This window comes from Triticum dicoccoides, chromosome 2B (assembly GCF_002162155.2).
Source record: "Triticum dicoccoides isolate Atlit2015 ecotype Zavitan chromosome 2B, WEW_v2.0, whole genome shotgun sequence".
Classification (NCBI taxonomy): Eukaryota; Viridiplantae; Streptophyta; class Magnoliopsida; order Poales; family Poaceae; genus Triticum; species Triticum dicoccoides.
In genome coordinates this window covers 705,839,613-705,855,218 of record NC_041383.1, presented here as the reverse complement: position 1 = coordinate 705,855,218, position 15,606 = coordinate 705,839,613, and the positions used below count along the sequence as shown (strand labels likewise).

Genomic DNA, 15,606 nt, shown 5'->3' with positions numbered 1-15,606 from the left:
GGACTATCGTTATCAACTTTACATCTTTTGGTATTCACACTATGAATATGTGTAACATCACGTTCGAGATTCATTAAGAATAAACCATTGACCATCGGGGCATGACCATAAAACATATCTCTCATATAAATAGAACAACCATTATTCTCGGATTTAAATGAGTAGCCATCTCGTATTAAACAAGATCCAGATACAATGTTCATGCTCAAACTTGGCACTAAATAACAATTATTGAGGTTTAAAACTAATCCCATAAGTAAATGTAGAGGTAGCGTGCCGACGGTGATCACATCGACCTTGGAACCATTCCCGACGCGCATCGTCACCTCGTCCTTCGCCAGTCTCCGTTTATTCCGCAGTTCCTGCTTTGAGTTACAAATATGAGCAACTGCACCGGTATCAAATACCCAGGAGCTACTACGAGTACTGGTAAGGTACACATCAATCACATGTATATCACACATACCTTTAGTGTTGCCGGCCTTCTTGTCCGCTAAGTACTTGGGGCAGTTCCGCTTCCAGTGACCACTTCCCTTGCAATAAAATCACTCAGTCTCAGGCTTGGGTCCATTATTTGACTTCTTCCCGGCAGCTAGCTTACCGGGCGCGGCAACTTCCTTGTCGTCCTTCTTAAAGTTCTTCTTACCCTTGCCTTTCTTGAACTTAGTGGTTTTATTCACCATCAACACTTGACGTTCCTTTTTGATCTCTACCTCTGCTAATTTCAGCATTGAATATACTTCAGGAATGGTCTTTTCCATTCCTGCATATTGAAGTTCATCACAAAGCTCTTGTAGCTCAGTGGAAGCGACTGGAGGATTCTGTCAATAACCGCGTCATCCGAGAGATTAACTCCCAGCTGAGTCAGGCGGTTGTGCAACCCAGACATCTTGAGTATGTGCTCACTGACAGAACTATTTTCCTCCATCTTACAGCTGAAGAACTTGTCGGAGACTTCATATCTCTCGACCCGGGCATGAGCTTGGAAAACCATTTTCAGCTCTTCAAACATCTCATATGCTCCGTGTTGCTCAAAACAATTTTGGAGCCCTGGTTCTAAGCTGTAAAGCATGCCGCACTGAACGAGGGAGTAATCATCAGCAGAGACTGCCAAGCGTTCATAACGTCTTGGTTCTCTGGGATGGGTGCTTCACCTAGCGGTGCTTCTAGGACATAATCTTTCTTGGCAGCTGTGAGGATGATCCTCAGGTTCCGGAACCAGTCCGTATAGTTGCTGCCATCATCTTTCAGCTTGGTTTTCTCTAGGAACGCGTTGAAGTTGAGGTGGACATGTGCATTGGCCATTTGATCTACAAGACATGTTTGCAAAGGTTTTTAGACTAAGTTCATGATAATTAAGTTCATCTAATCAAATTATTTAATGAACTCCCACTCAGATTAGACATCCCTCTAGTCATCTAAGTGATACATGATCCGAGTCGACTAGGCCGTGTCCGATCATCACGTAAGACGGACTAGTCATCATCGGTGAACATCTCCATGTTGATCGTATCTTCCATACGACTCATGTTCGACCTTTCGGTCTCTTGTGTTCCGAGGCCATGTCTGTACATGCTAGGCTCGTCAAGTTAACCTAAGTGTTTTGCATGTGTAAATCTGTCTTACACCCGTTGTATGTGAACGTTAGAATCTATCACACCCGATCATCACATGGTGCTTCGAAACAACGAACTTTTGCAACGGTGCACAATTAGGGGGAACACTTTCTTGAAATTATTATGAGGGATCATCTTATTTACTACCGTCGTTCTAAGTAAACAAGATGCATAAACATAATAAACATCATATGTAATTAAACAGTGACATGATATGGCCAATATCATATTGCTCCTTTGATCTCCATCTTCGGGGCTCCATGATCATCTTCGTCACTGGCAAGACACCATGATCTCCATCATCACGATCTCCATCATCGTGTCTCCATGAAGTTGCTCGCCAACTATTACTTCTACTACTATGGCTAATGGTTTAGCAATACAGTAAAGTAATTACATGGCGTTGAATCAATGACACGCAGGTCATATAATAATTAAGACAACTCCTATGGCTCCTGCCGGTTGTCATACTCATCGACATGCAAGTCGTGATTCCTATTACAAGAACATGATCTCATACATCACATATATCATTCATCATTCATCACAACTTTTGGACATATCACATCACAAATCATATGCTGCAAAAACAAGTTAGACGTCCTCTAATTGTTGTTGCATGTTTTACGTGGCTGCAATAGGGTTCTAGCAAGAACGTTTTCTTACCTACGTGAAAGCCACAACGTGATTTGTCAACTTCTATTTACCCTTCATAAGGACCCTTTTCATCGAATCCGCTCCAACTAAAGTGGGAGAGACAGACACCCGCTAGCCACCTTATGCAACTAGTGCATGTCAGTCGGTGGAACCTGTCTCACATAAGCGTACGTGTAAGGTCGGTCCAGGCCGCTTCATCGCACAATACCGCTGAAGCAAAATAAGACTAGTAGTGGCAAGAAAGTTGACAACATCTATGCCCACAACAGATTTGTGTTCTACTCGTGCAAAGAGAACTACGCATAGACCTAGCTCATGATGCCACTGTTGGGGAACGTTGCAGAAAATAAAATTTTTCCTACGGTTTCACCAAGATCAATCTATGAGTTCATCTAGCAACGAGAGAGAGGAGTGCATCTACATACCCTTGTAGATCGAGCGGAAGAGTTCAAGAGGACGGGGTTGAGGGAGTCGTACTCGTCGTGATCGAAATCACCGGAGATCCTAGCGCCGAACGGACAGCACCTCCGCGTTCAACACACGTACGATCAGGGAGACATCTCCTCCTTCTTGATCCAGCAAGGGGGAAGGAGAGGTTGACGAAGATCCAGCAGCACGATGGCATGGTGGTGGATGCAGCAGCGATCTCGGCAGGGCTTCGCCAAGCGTCTGCGAGAGGGAGAGGTGTAGCAAGGGGGAACGGAGGCGCCAAGTGCAAGGGTGCGGCTGTCCTCCCTCCCCCCTCTTTATATAGGGCCCCTAGGGGGGCGCCGGCCCTAGGAGATGGGATCTCCTAGGGGGGCGACGGCCAAGGGGGTGCCTTGCCCCCCAAGGCAAGTGGAGGCGCCCCCCACCCCTAGGGTTTCCAACCCTAGGCGCAGGGGGGCCCAAGGGGGGGCGCACCAGCCCACCAGGGGCTGGTTCCCCTCCCACTTCAGCCCATGGGGCCCTCCAGGATAGGTGGCCCCACCCGGTGGACCCCCGGGACCCTTCCGGTGGTCCCGATACAATACCGGTAACCCCCGAAACTTTCCTGATGGCCGAAACTTCACTTTCTATATATAATTCTTTACCTCAGGACCATTTCGGAACTCCTCGTGACGTCCGGGATCTCATTCGGGACTCCAAACAACTTTCGGTTTACTGCATACTCATATCTCTACAACCCTAGCATCACCGAACCTTAAGTGTGTAGACCCTACGGGTTCGGGAGACATGCAGACATGACCGAGACGCCTCTCCGGTCAATAACCAACAGCGGGATCTGGATACCCATGTTGGCTCCCACATGTTCCTCGATGATCTCATCGGATGAACCACGATGTCGAGGATTCAATCAACCCTGTATACAATTCCCTTTGTCAATCGGTACATTACTTGCCCGAGACTCGATCGTCGGTATCCCAATACCTCGTTTAATCTCGTTACCGGCAAGTCACTTTAATCGTACCGTAATGCATGATCCCGTGACCAGACACTTGGTCACATTGAGCTCATTATGATGATGCATTACCGAGTGGGCCCAGAGATACCTCTCCGTCATACGGAGTGAGAAATCCCAGTCTCGATTCATGCCAACCCAACAGACACTTTCGGAGATACCCGTAGTGCACCTTTACAGTCACCCAGTTACGTTGTGATGTTTGGCACACCCAAAGCACTCCTACGGTATCCGGGAGTTGAACAATCTCATGGTCTAAGGAAATGATACTTGACATTTGGAAAAGCTCTAGCTAAACGAACTACACGATCTTTGAGCTATGCTTAGGATTGGGTCTTGTCCATCACATCATTCTCCTAATGATGTGATCCCGTTATCAATGACATCCAATGTCCATAGTCAGGAAACCATGACTATCTGTTGATCAACGAGCTAGTCAACTAGAGGCTCACTAGGGACATGTTGTGGTCTATGTATTCACACGTGTATTACAATTTCCGGATAATACAATTATAGCATGAATAACAGACAATTATCAAGAACAAAGAAATATAATAATAACCATTTTATTATTGCCTCTAGGGCATATTTCCAACAATTTCTTCCACCAGCGAGGTCAGTACCGATCTATCAATGGCCCCCTCATTAATCATCCTCACAGCTTGTAAGGAATCCATCTCAACATGTATAGGTAGCTCCGTTCTCTGAATTGCTATTGATAATCCCTCCATACACGCACTGAGCTCAGCTTCTAGGGCGTTCCTGCATGAGAAAAGCACCCTACATGATGTAAAGATGATCTGGCCCGTGCTATCTCGGAGGACCATCCCAGCACCTGCGCCACCATCGGCCAACTAGGATCCATCAGTGTTTAGTTTCACCCAGCCCTCCATTGGCACCGTCCACAGAGCATTCCTCACTGCTTCCACTCGCTCACGAGGCAACATAACATGATCGTAAGGGATCACCTGTTTCCCCTTCATCCGCTCTTCCTCAGAGTATGTTAGTGTCAAGAGCGAATCTAGGTAGTTCACGAGGAAGCTTTTTGATACCTCCAATGGCGGGGGTTCCTTGTAGTGAGTCACCTCATTCCTATTGTGCCATACTCGCCATAGCATCAACATTAGCATGCCTCGTTCAATTTCAGATAGTGTCTGCAGCACTTGAAGTAGCCACTCGGTGCCCGTATTTTTCACTTCTTCCAGCTTCGGCAACCGCCAAACAGTGCTCATGCATCTCCACATTTTCCCGCTAGAGGGCATCGGCATAATGCATGAAAGGTGTCCTCCTCTTCTCGTCCACAGAGCGGGCAATTACCTAAAAGTTCCAGCGTCCGTTTATATTTATTCTGCCAAGTTGGAAGTGAGTTGATAGCAATGCGCCAGGCGAAGTTGTTCAGAGTTGGCGGAACAAGGCTCTTCCATATCATTTTCCAACATATTCGGTGTCCATTTGGAGCAACGCTAGATGATTCTTCTGTCATTCTACACAACTCTTCAAAAGCCAAAGTGTATGCCGATTTTACTGTAAATGCGCCACTCTCTGTTGGACCCCAAGCAAGCAAGTCATTACCAAGTCTTGGTGAAGCTCTTATTTTCAGGATCTCATGAACATCACAAGGAAGAAACACTTGCCGTAGCAGGTTAACATTCCAAGATCCATTTTCTCTTAGGAGTTGGGAAACCCATCAGTACCTTGTGCAGAAATTGGCCTGTACGAGAAAGGCCTAGGAATCCAAGCATACCTCCATATTCGAATACTCCGGCCGTTTCCCACTCTCCATATCAGCCCTGCCTTAAGCAGCTCAAGGCCATGGCTGATAGCGGTCCAGGTAGAAGAAGCATTACCCGAGAAAACCGTATCCTCTAAATTGCCATTGGGGTAATACTTGCTCTTTAACAGTCTTGCACATAAGCTTTCAGGCCTAGTTAGGAGCCTCCAGGCCTGCCGAGCTAGGAGGGCCTGGTTGAACAACCGGTAATCATGGAACCCTGCACCTCCTTTGCTTTTTGGTTGTTGCAGTTTTTGCCAAGACTTCCAATGCACCTTCCGTTTCCCTTGGTCTGCACCCCAATAGAAGTTCCTGACCATCGCCGTGAGATCATCACAGAGAGAGTAGGGTAGTTTAAAAACCCCCATGACAAACAACGAAAGGGCTTCAGCAACAGATTTAATCAGAACCTCCCTACACGGTTGGGCTAAGTGTCCATCTCCCCATTGCACTAGCCTCTTCATTAGCTGCATCTGTAGATTTTGAAATCTACCTTTAGACATTCTGCCATTAGGTGTTGGTAACCCCAAATACTTCTCCTCGAATGCATTGCTTGTAACAAATAAAACATCCCGTACATTATCTTGGACATTCATTGGGCAGGCTTCACCAAACATGATAGAGCACTTGTTATAGTTTAGTAGTTGGCCTGTAGCACTTGCATACAGGTCGAGACACGATTTAACTTGTTCAGCTTGTGCACGAGACACCTCAAAAAATAAAAGTGTGTCATCAGCAAACAAGAGGTGTGATATGCCAGGCGCACGCCTACAGATCTTTATTGGAGTAATCTAGCCCACTTCAACATGCTATTTCAGAATAGTAGACAGACCGTCAGCGACGAATAAAACCAAGAAAGGGGAGAGCGGATCACCTTGCCGAAGACCACACGACGGTGCAAATGAATCCAAGAGGGTTCCATTGAATCTCACAGAATACCTCACCGATGTGACACAAGTCATAATCCAGTCAATCCATCGGTGAGCAAAACCCAACTTTTGCATCACTTGCCTCAAGAAGTTCTAGTCAACCCGATCATACGCTTTTGATAGGTCTAGTTTGTAAGCATAGAACTCTTAGTTGGATCCTTTTCTTGCTTGATATGGTGGATGCATTCAAAGGCAATCAAAGCATTGTCTGTTATCATCCTTCCAGAAATGAAGGCACTTTGTTCAGGGGAGATAATCTCATCCAGAAGGGGCCTCAATCTGTTAACAAGGCATTTAGAGACCACCTTATAAATCACGTTACAAAGACTAATAGGTCTGAATTCAGAAAGTCTTGTAGGGGTAAAAACTTTTGGGATTAACACGATAGAAGTATCATTAACCCCTTCTGGCATGATTCCCGTTTTAAAAAATTCCTTAACAGCCCTGATAATGCTTTCCTTCAGAACATCCCAGTTACGCTGAAAAAAATCTCGCTGGAAACCCATCTGGGCCAGGTGCCTTTAAGGGCCCAATCTGGAATAAAGCATCAGAGATCTCCTGGTCGGTGAATTCAGCACAGAGCTTATCATTATCATTATCGGTAACCACCGTATTAACCAGATCCACAACCCCCGAAGCCTCTAGGGACGGAGCAGCTGTAAATATGTCCTTGAAATAGGATGTAGCCATGTTACTCATAGTATCACTATCTGTATAGACATTGCCATCAGCAGCATGCTACTCTTTAATTCTAATTTTCCGTGCGTGCCATACAGATTTACTCTGAAAAAACTTTGTGTTCCTATCTCCCTCTTTCAGCCACATGATACGCGCCCGTTGCAACCATAGCATCTCCTCTTTGTACAGAAGTTCATTTAGTTTGTCAGACACTTTCCTTATTTCCTCCCTATCAGCATTCATTCTCATTAGTTCCTCAAGCTGGTTGCGTGATTTATTGATTTCCCTTGTAACGTTCCCGAACCTTTTGTTACTCCATGAACAGAGTGACGTCATGGTTGATTGCAAGGCAGCACTAACCTGTCCCAAGTTCTCCATTGCACCAAAGGCCGACCACGCCTTATTAACAAGACCTGGCAGTTCTGTGTCCCGTCCCCAAAATATTTCATATCGCTGTGCTTTGGCTCTAGGCCTCTCCTTCTCTGCATCAAACTTTAACAGCAATGGAATATGGTCCGAACAAGGGGATGCAAGGTGTTGCACAGAAGAGTATGCGTACATGTTCCTCCAATCATTTGTTGCCACCACATGATCCAGCCGCACGCGTACATTTGCAGATCCCGATCTCATATTGTCGTATGTATAGGGTATGCTAGAAAACCCCAGATCGACTAACTCACATGCCATCAGCACATCTCGAAAAGCGGCCATTTGAGCTTCTGGCCTAGGCGTCAAATACATGTGTTCAAAGCTCCACAGCGCCTCATTGAAGTCTCCGATTACTACCCACGGCAGGTCTGAAACTTGCTTCAGCGATTAAAGCTTAGCCCACATCAAGTGCCTGTTTTCGACCCTGGGTTCACCATAAACTGCAGTTAATCTCCAGTGCTCCCCGCCGGGAGAGCTAACAGAAATGTCGATGAACCTGTCATCTGTTCCTAGAAAAATTACTTGGTAAGATTCGTGCCAAAACAATGCTAAGCCACCGCTTAATCCATTACTGTCCACACCCACAAAACCATGAAGGCGGAGGCGCCCTCTAATTCTTTTCATCTTACTAGATTTCTGTCGAGTTTCACACAAAAACACAAACATGGGGGAATGCGACTGCACCAACGTCGCAACATCAAGAACTGTCCAAGGATTCCCCCCACCCCGACAGTTCCAACTCAACAGATTCATTGGGACGGGTGGTCCTCCGCCGGGGAGGCCGCCGATGATTTAGTTGAGGTACTGTCAATGGCCGCACCATCATCTGCCTTGTATTTCTTCCGGTTAGCATTCTTTTGAGGCGTTCCACTATTAGAGCTGCTAGGTGGATCAGGCCCCTCAAACATATCCACATTGTCTGCTGTAATCCCCAGCGGGACAAGGGGCTCGCACAGATTTGTTTCCCACCTCTCCCCCAGTAATGGTGTGTGAAGTGCCTGAGTCATCTGCCCCCCTTTTGCCCAAAATGAGAGGATCATTTATCTGTCCAAGTTGTGTCACAACATCCGCATTGGCCAGCTGAACCCCGGGGACATATAAGGCATTTGTAGCATTGAAGCGCCAGCTTTGTTGCATGAATTGACCCAGCCCAGTGGGGTCTACAATTGTAGCAGAGTTCCGGAGCTCATCACCGCGACCTCGGCCATGGGATCTGTTTGCTCCACGTCCCCTGCCATAGTCGTTCACATCACCCTCATCATCAAAGACACCTGCATGCCGTTCCGAGCTGTGATGAAAGCCTCTGCCCGTGGCCCGGTTAGCATTGGCGCCCCTTCTAGCAGCAAGTATAAATGGACCCCACTCCATATCTTTATCAGCATGTTCACCGGATCCACATTCCTCATGCCAGTGCCCTAGCAGGCCACACATGTAACAGAACACAGGAAGTTTCTCAAACTTGACTTGGTAATATTCAGTTTCTCCTCCCTTTGTGAATCCAACAAACCTTGTCAGTTTTTTTGTGACGTCGAGTTTAACTCTAACCCGTACGAACTCACCAATAAATCCATTGGGCAGAACAATCTGTAGCTCCACCACTTCACCTATGCGCTACACCATGTTCTTCACGAACTTCTCTCTCTTAAGCACCATATCCGGGAGTCGATGGATTTGACACCACGTCTCAATTTTATCCAACCTTACTGATTCCGGTTTCTTGAACCCATCATACTCATCAATGATCAGTGCCATGCCCTTGAAATCCCAAGGACCCTAATGGAGCGCCTTATTCCAGTCTGCTAGGCAATTGAACTGCACTGAAAACAGGTTTGGGTTAACTCTTCTCCATACCACCTCCTTGGCAGAGTTCCAAGCCGCTTTCATGTCGGCGATCAATGCCCCCTGCCCAAAGGATTTGTTCGTCAACACCCTGGCCAGCGCAAGCCACTTTGGCTTCTCATCTGGTTCGTTCGCTTCTTCTTCCCACACCAAATTATCCAATTCATCCTCCTCCAGATGCAAATGTTCCAGCAAAACACTAGGGTCTTCAGGGGTTTTGGATCGCGATCCGCTAGCCTCCGAGGGTGCGGCCATCTTCCTGGTCGATGAAGCCCTAGCCGGTAGGGTCACGTAGAGACGGACCAAGCAGTCGAGTCAATGGACGGTAGTAGCGGTCGCAGGAGGGGGCGATCGATTCACAGGTGAACTCTCGGCGGCCGCCGGAGGACAGGGAAACCCTAGCTTAAGTCGCTAGGGGAAACCTTTTACATACAATATAAAATATTTGTCTCTTTTTGACGTCTACAGATGTCAAATTGTGTTCGCTTAGGCATGGGTGACGAAGAATTTTTTGGAACACTTGTTGTCTAACCGAAGTGATGATGCTAGATTATGGCTATTCTGGCTTTTCGAGACTATGAACCAGCAGGACCTCGCAAGGGTGCTCATCACTATATGGGCAATTTGGTTGGCAAGAAGGAAGGCAATACATGACGATGAATTCCAAAGCCCTTTGTCTATGATGTGTTTTGTGAATTGTTATTTGTAGGACTTGGAGATTGCCACGGTCAGAAATACGAGCAATACATGCGTAGCACCTCCTAGATCTCATCATTTGAAACCTCCGGGAGAGGGAGCAGCCAAGATAAGTGTCGATGGAGAAATATCTCGGCAAGGGAGAAAAGGAGCTGCAGCGACTGTCTGTAGGGACGGAGACGGAAAGTACCTTGGTTCCTTGGCTGTGGTTTTCGATGGTTTGGTTGACGCTCCCAGTCTTGAAGCTCAAGCATGCAATGAAGCGCTGGCTCTTGCTAAAGATCTTAACCTATCACATGTGGTTATTGGCTCGGACTGCTTGCAGGTTGTCTCAAACATAAATGGAGAAGGTACTCCTTCGTATGCTTTAGTATTGAGTGAAATTAGAGATAGAACAAAAGATTTCGTAAAAGTTAGTTTTCGTTTCGAAAACATGGAGACAAATTTGGAAGCTCATGCCTTAGCTAAGGCAGCTTCGTCACTCCCTGTTGGACGTCACATGTGGCTAGGGATCCTTCCAGACATCATTTGTATTCCTTTAGTTCTGAACATTGAATAAAATCCCTAGTTTCACGTAAAGACACTAGTAGAAAAAGGACCTATAGTCCCGGTTCATGAGGGCCATTTGTCCCGGTTTTTGAACCGGGACTAAAGTGTCCGTACTAATGCCCTAAACCTTTAGTCCCGGTTCTTGCATAAACCGGTACAGATGGGCCTCCACGTGGCCGGTGCGCCGAGCCCAGGCAGGAGGGCCTTTGGTCCCGGTTGGTGGCACCAACCAGGACCAAAAGGCATCCACGCGTCAGCATTTCAGGGCTGGGGTTTTTATTTTTTTTGAAAGGGGAGGGGGGTTGGTGGTTTTGGGGGGTTAATTTAGGTGTTTCATATATTGTGTTAGCTAGCTAATTAATAGAGAGAAGTGTCCTCTCTTATGTCCGTGCTTGGTCGACGCTTCGTACTGTACATAGAGAGGCCCTCGGCACGCTAGCTAGTAAGAAAATGAAGGAAACCATTAAGTATAGAAGTTTGTCATGCATACCGAGAGAAGTGATCGATCGACCTCTCCTTCTCTGAGAGATTTGTTGAACAACAAGTTTTCGTATTATCTATCCGACGCTACTGGCTACATACATATACAATATGTAAGATCTCTTACAATCCCCTAGCATTTGAAATCAACTTCCACATGGTATGCTCCGGCTTTATTGATGATGTGGTCAAGAAAGAATCCCGCCAATTCCTCTTGAATTGCTTTCATGCGATCTTGTGGTAGGAGTTGATTCCGCATCTGCCACGTCTAATTTGAAGAAGGGGGTTAATACATATATGAATGAAACTCAACAGAAATGATGGTGTAATAAAATGAAATTGTGAATATTATTGCTTACGCACTTCATATTGTCTTTTAGAGTAGCCCCGCTTATTTTTCAAAGTCGCATTGTAGACGAACTCGCACACGTAGTATCCACAAAAATTATTCCCTTCTTCCTGCCACAAGCACTTTACGAGAAAAAGAGGTCAATCAAACTGATTATGAAGCATTATAAATGGCATTGATGAAAGTATAGCTATAGAATCAACGGGAGATGCGCGCAACTAGCTAGCTAGTAGTACTTACTTTCGGGTATGTATATCGCAGCTCCTTCGGCAGTCCCGGAGATTTTGCGATGAACTGTTTCCAAACCCCGCAAGACAAAGAAAATAATTATTATTACTTGAGATATCAGGAAATGAACAAAAAGTTGCCGATATGGTGCGATAATGATCGATTGAACTTACTTGTTGAGCAATTTAGTCATGTTCGCATAGGTTTCGGGATCTTTTCGTCTCGAGTCTAAGACGGTTACTAGTCCCCGCTCAAGCTTAATCTCCAGAAGAACATAGTGGAAGCTGCGCACACATGCATAACTCATCAATTACATTACTATAACCTCGCTCGAGTAATAAGGGAAACCGAATATGCACACGACAGTAACACTCACTTGAAGTTGTAAGGAAAGAGTATTAAATCTTTGTTTTGATTTTTGATCAACGATTGTAGCAAGTTGGCCTCGGCCTCTGCGGCCTTCTTTTTAACCTGAAATTCATCTATGATATTTGTGTTAATGAACCCAATATCATACGTTTCTTGTTTTTTGCACTCGACGATCTTCAATCTGCATAATATAGTGAGGATAATTAATTATAAATACATGCAATGAAAGAGCTGAGCTATATATAGAGACTTAATGACAGAAATAGTACTTACAGACAGTAGCAAAAGACCGTTAATTTATCGAGGGCATTTTGATTGAAGAACTCGAAGAACTCCTCAAATGGAATAGGCAACAGATCAGTTCCAGCGAGGTCGTGCTCCTCTTTAATTCTCAGATACAAAGTATTCGCCCCCCAGACTCTCTCCAGGTTTTCATGTGCCAATTATGGAATCTTCGCATCATCGTTGTTAGAGATTTTTCATATTTGACAAGAGGCTTCCCGTACTCGTATCTATGTTCATCCACCTCGAAGAAATCAAAATGTACATCATCAGGCAGGTAATCTCCAAGATTGTTATAACCGGGCACCGTCCCCGGAGCATTAGCGACGATGCTAGACACATTGAGCGGGGGGCACGATTGCTTTGCTTGTTCGCCGAGCTGGGCAATTTTTTTCCCAGCTGCTCGTTCTTTTAACCTTTGATCACTGACAGTACTTCCCGACCGGTTAGCTTCGAGATATGTCTTTTCAGTAATGCGCTCATAGTTGGTTTTTGGCGGAGACTTTGGTGGTTTCCTCAGGGCATCGATAGTGCGCTGTGCTTTCACCGGATCTATCTTCTCCTCCGGAGGTGGATGTCTCTTTGCTTTCAACCCTTCAAAGAAGTCCTTCACTTCGGTCTGCATGATCTTCTCGTTTTCCTCCTCGGTCCTCTCATACGGTAATTTCTCTAGAGGCTTGAGAGATGGACCATATCTGTATTGCCTCCCGCCTCTGGCTGTACTGCTAGACGCCGGAGCAGATGGAGCGGCTGCGACTGTCTTCTTTCGTGCTTGCTTATGAGGCGGAGGAGAAGGACTACGACGCGCCAAAGCAGCGGCAGGTCTCTTCTACCCTTGCTGGCGAGGAGGAGAAGGAGGAGGCAGCTGGCTGCTCGGGCGCGCCGGCGCAGGCGGAGAAGGAGGCGGAGTGTCGCCACGCGCCGGAGAAGGAGGCTGAGTGCCGTGATCACTCGCTGGAGGAGGCGGAGTGCCCTGACTCGCCGGATGAGGAGGAGGAGGCGGAGGCGTCTAGTTCATAAGGTTGATGAGCTCCTTCCGCCATAGGCATGGAGTCTTCAGAGAAGAACCCAGCCGAATCTCCCCTTCAACCGTAGGGTGGTCAAGCTCAAGGTCCTCAAATCCGTCCGTTATTTGATCCACCATCACCCTAGCATATCCTTCTGGAATCGGCTGGCCATGGTAGGTTGAGCTAGGTTCATTAGGTATAACAGAGCCAACGGCCGCCTTGACTTTCAATGTCATCCATCGCGTCATAAGGTGGCAATGTTGAGACTCTGTGATAGCATCCACGGGGTAGCCCGTGAAGACAGGCTCCAGCTGCTGAGTCTGCTCGGTGGAAGCCACGCTGCATCTCCACTGAGATGGTGGGGTAGCTTCAGGGGAAGCTTCGGCAGGTCGTTTGCTGCGATCTGCTTCTTGTTCCTCTAGCCCTTGTACCCTTTCGTGCAGCGCCTGTAGTTGGCTATGCTCCACTTTCTTCCTCCTCTCCTGGGTTTTGTAACCCCCTACATCCGGAAACCCAGCCTTCCACTAAAGGGAGCCTGACGTGCCTCGTGTCCGTCCAGGGTGCTCAGGATTCCCGAGGCCATTGTGAGCTCGTCCTTCTCTCTGTCTGGAATGAACGTCCCTTCCTGTGCTGCGGCGATATAGTATCGAAGCTTCCTGACGGGCATTCGTAGTTGCTCTTCCGTCCAAATTCCCTGATACAGGGTCCAAGGTTCCGCCAACCCCGAAGAACCAAGTCCGGCAACGGTCTGGCCATTTCAATGTCTCTGGTTTGACCCCTTTAGCAATCATGTCATTCTCAGCCTTGTCCCACAAAGGTCGGGCTTTGAGGTAACCACCTGACCCCGTGCGATGGTGATGCTTCTTCTTCGCAGCATTAATCTTGTTTGTCGCTGACATCTTCTTACTCTTTTCCGATGTCTTGTGGGCCACAAATGCGGGCCATTGATCTCTGATCTTCTCAAACCGGCCGGTGAATTCTGGTGTCTCTTCTTTGTCGACAAACGTTTTCAGCTCATTCTTCCACCTCCTGAATAGTTCTGCCATCTTCTTAAGAGCACGAGACTTGATCAATTCCTCTTTAACTGGCTTCTCTGGATCCTCCTCTGGCGGTAGGGTGAAATTTGCCTTAAGCGTTGTCCAAAGATCTTCTTTCTGCATATCAGAGACATAAGACGTCGGCGCCTCAGGGTCTTCCTTCTTGGCTTTAACCATTGCTGGATACTGACCAGGATATTGTCCCTAACAAGAACCCCGCACTAAGCATGAAATGCATCCCTTGTCCGGATGGGTTCAACCGGCTTGCCATCGCGCGCGATTGCTGTGATCTCAAACCTTTCATCCGAGCGCAACTTTTTCTTCGGGCCTCGTTTCTTTACCGAAGTTGAGCTCGATCCGAAGGGCTAGAGAAAAAAGAAGAAAGACGAGAGTTAATTAATATGTGTACATATGAAAACAATGAATGCATCAATTAACTAGTCAGCACGGGCTTAACTAATATTATATATACCTAGCTGGACTCGGTTCGGTCACCGGAGCAGTCAGCACGGTCTCCTTCTTGTACCTCCATTGGGTCACCGGAGCCATCATGAACATAGCCCTCTTCTTCTACCGACATGAATGGGTCACCGGAGCCATCATGAACATAGCCCTCTTCTTCACCCGGTCCTTCCTGACCATTAGTGTCGTAGAGAAAAGATGCACCGACATCACTTCCTTGTGCGATTATCTCCCCCAACATCGCTTTTGTTGCTTCGTCTCGGGAGTGATCCATAGTTTCTAAAAATATTTAGAACATGTCAATTATTATTCAAACATGGTACAGATGGATATATATTAGTGGCAAACGTAGAACTAGCTAGCTAATCACAATAAGGAATCATGTTAGTGGCCTCGACGCTGCTTCTCTAGGGTTTGGGGTGGCCTAGACAACGCTTCAAGGGTTTGGGGTGGCCTCGACACAATGCTTCAAGGGTTTGGGGTGGCCTCGACGACAACGCTCTTTTAACTTGGTAAATTTGGGTGGCCTCGAGAGATTTTGTCGGGTAGGGGCACGGCGGGAGGGTGTAGGAGACCAACATCATTTTTTCTCTAGGGTTTGGGTGTCCTCGAGAGTTTTGGTCGAGCGAGAGGGCCGAGGGGGGTGCTCCCGTGGTATAAGTTATCACGGTCAAGAGTGGGTATATATATCGACCTCCCCTCATGTCGAAGTTATCTGGGAGGGGGTTATATCGACAACGACGCGACATACATATACATGGGAAAATAATGTTATTGGGGAGGGGGT

The 15,606-nt window shown here is 46.9% G+C and overlaps 1 pseudogene; it reads right to left on the bottom strand.

Moving 5' to 3' along the window:
* Positions 1 to 5,805, bottom strand: part of LOC119361195 — a 40,001-nt pseudogene extending 34,196 nt beyond the window's left edge.
* Between the last annotated feature and the right edge of the window lie 9,801 nt (positions 5,806 to 15,606).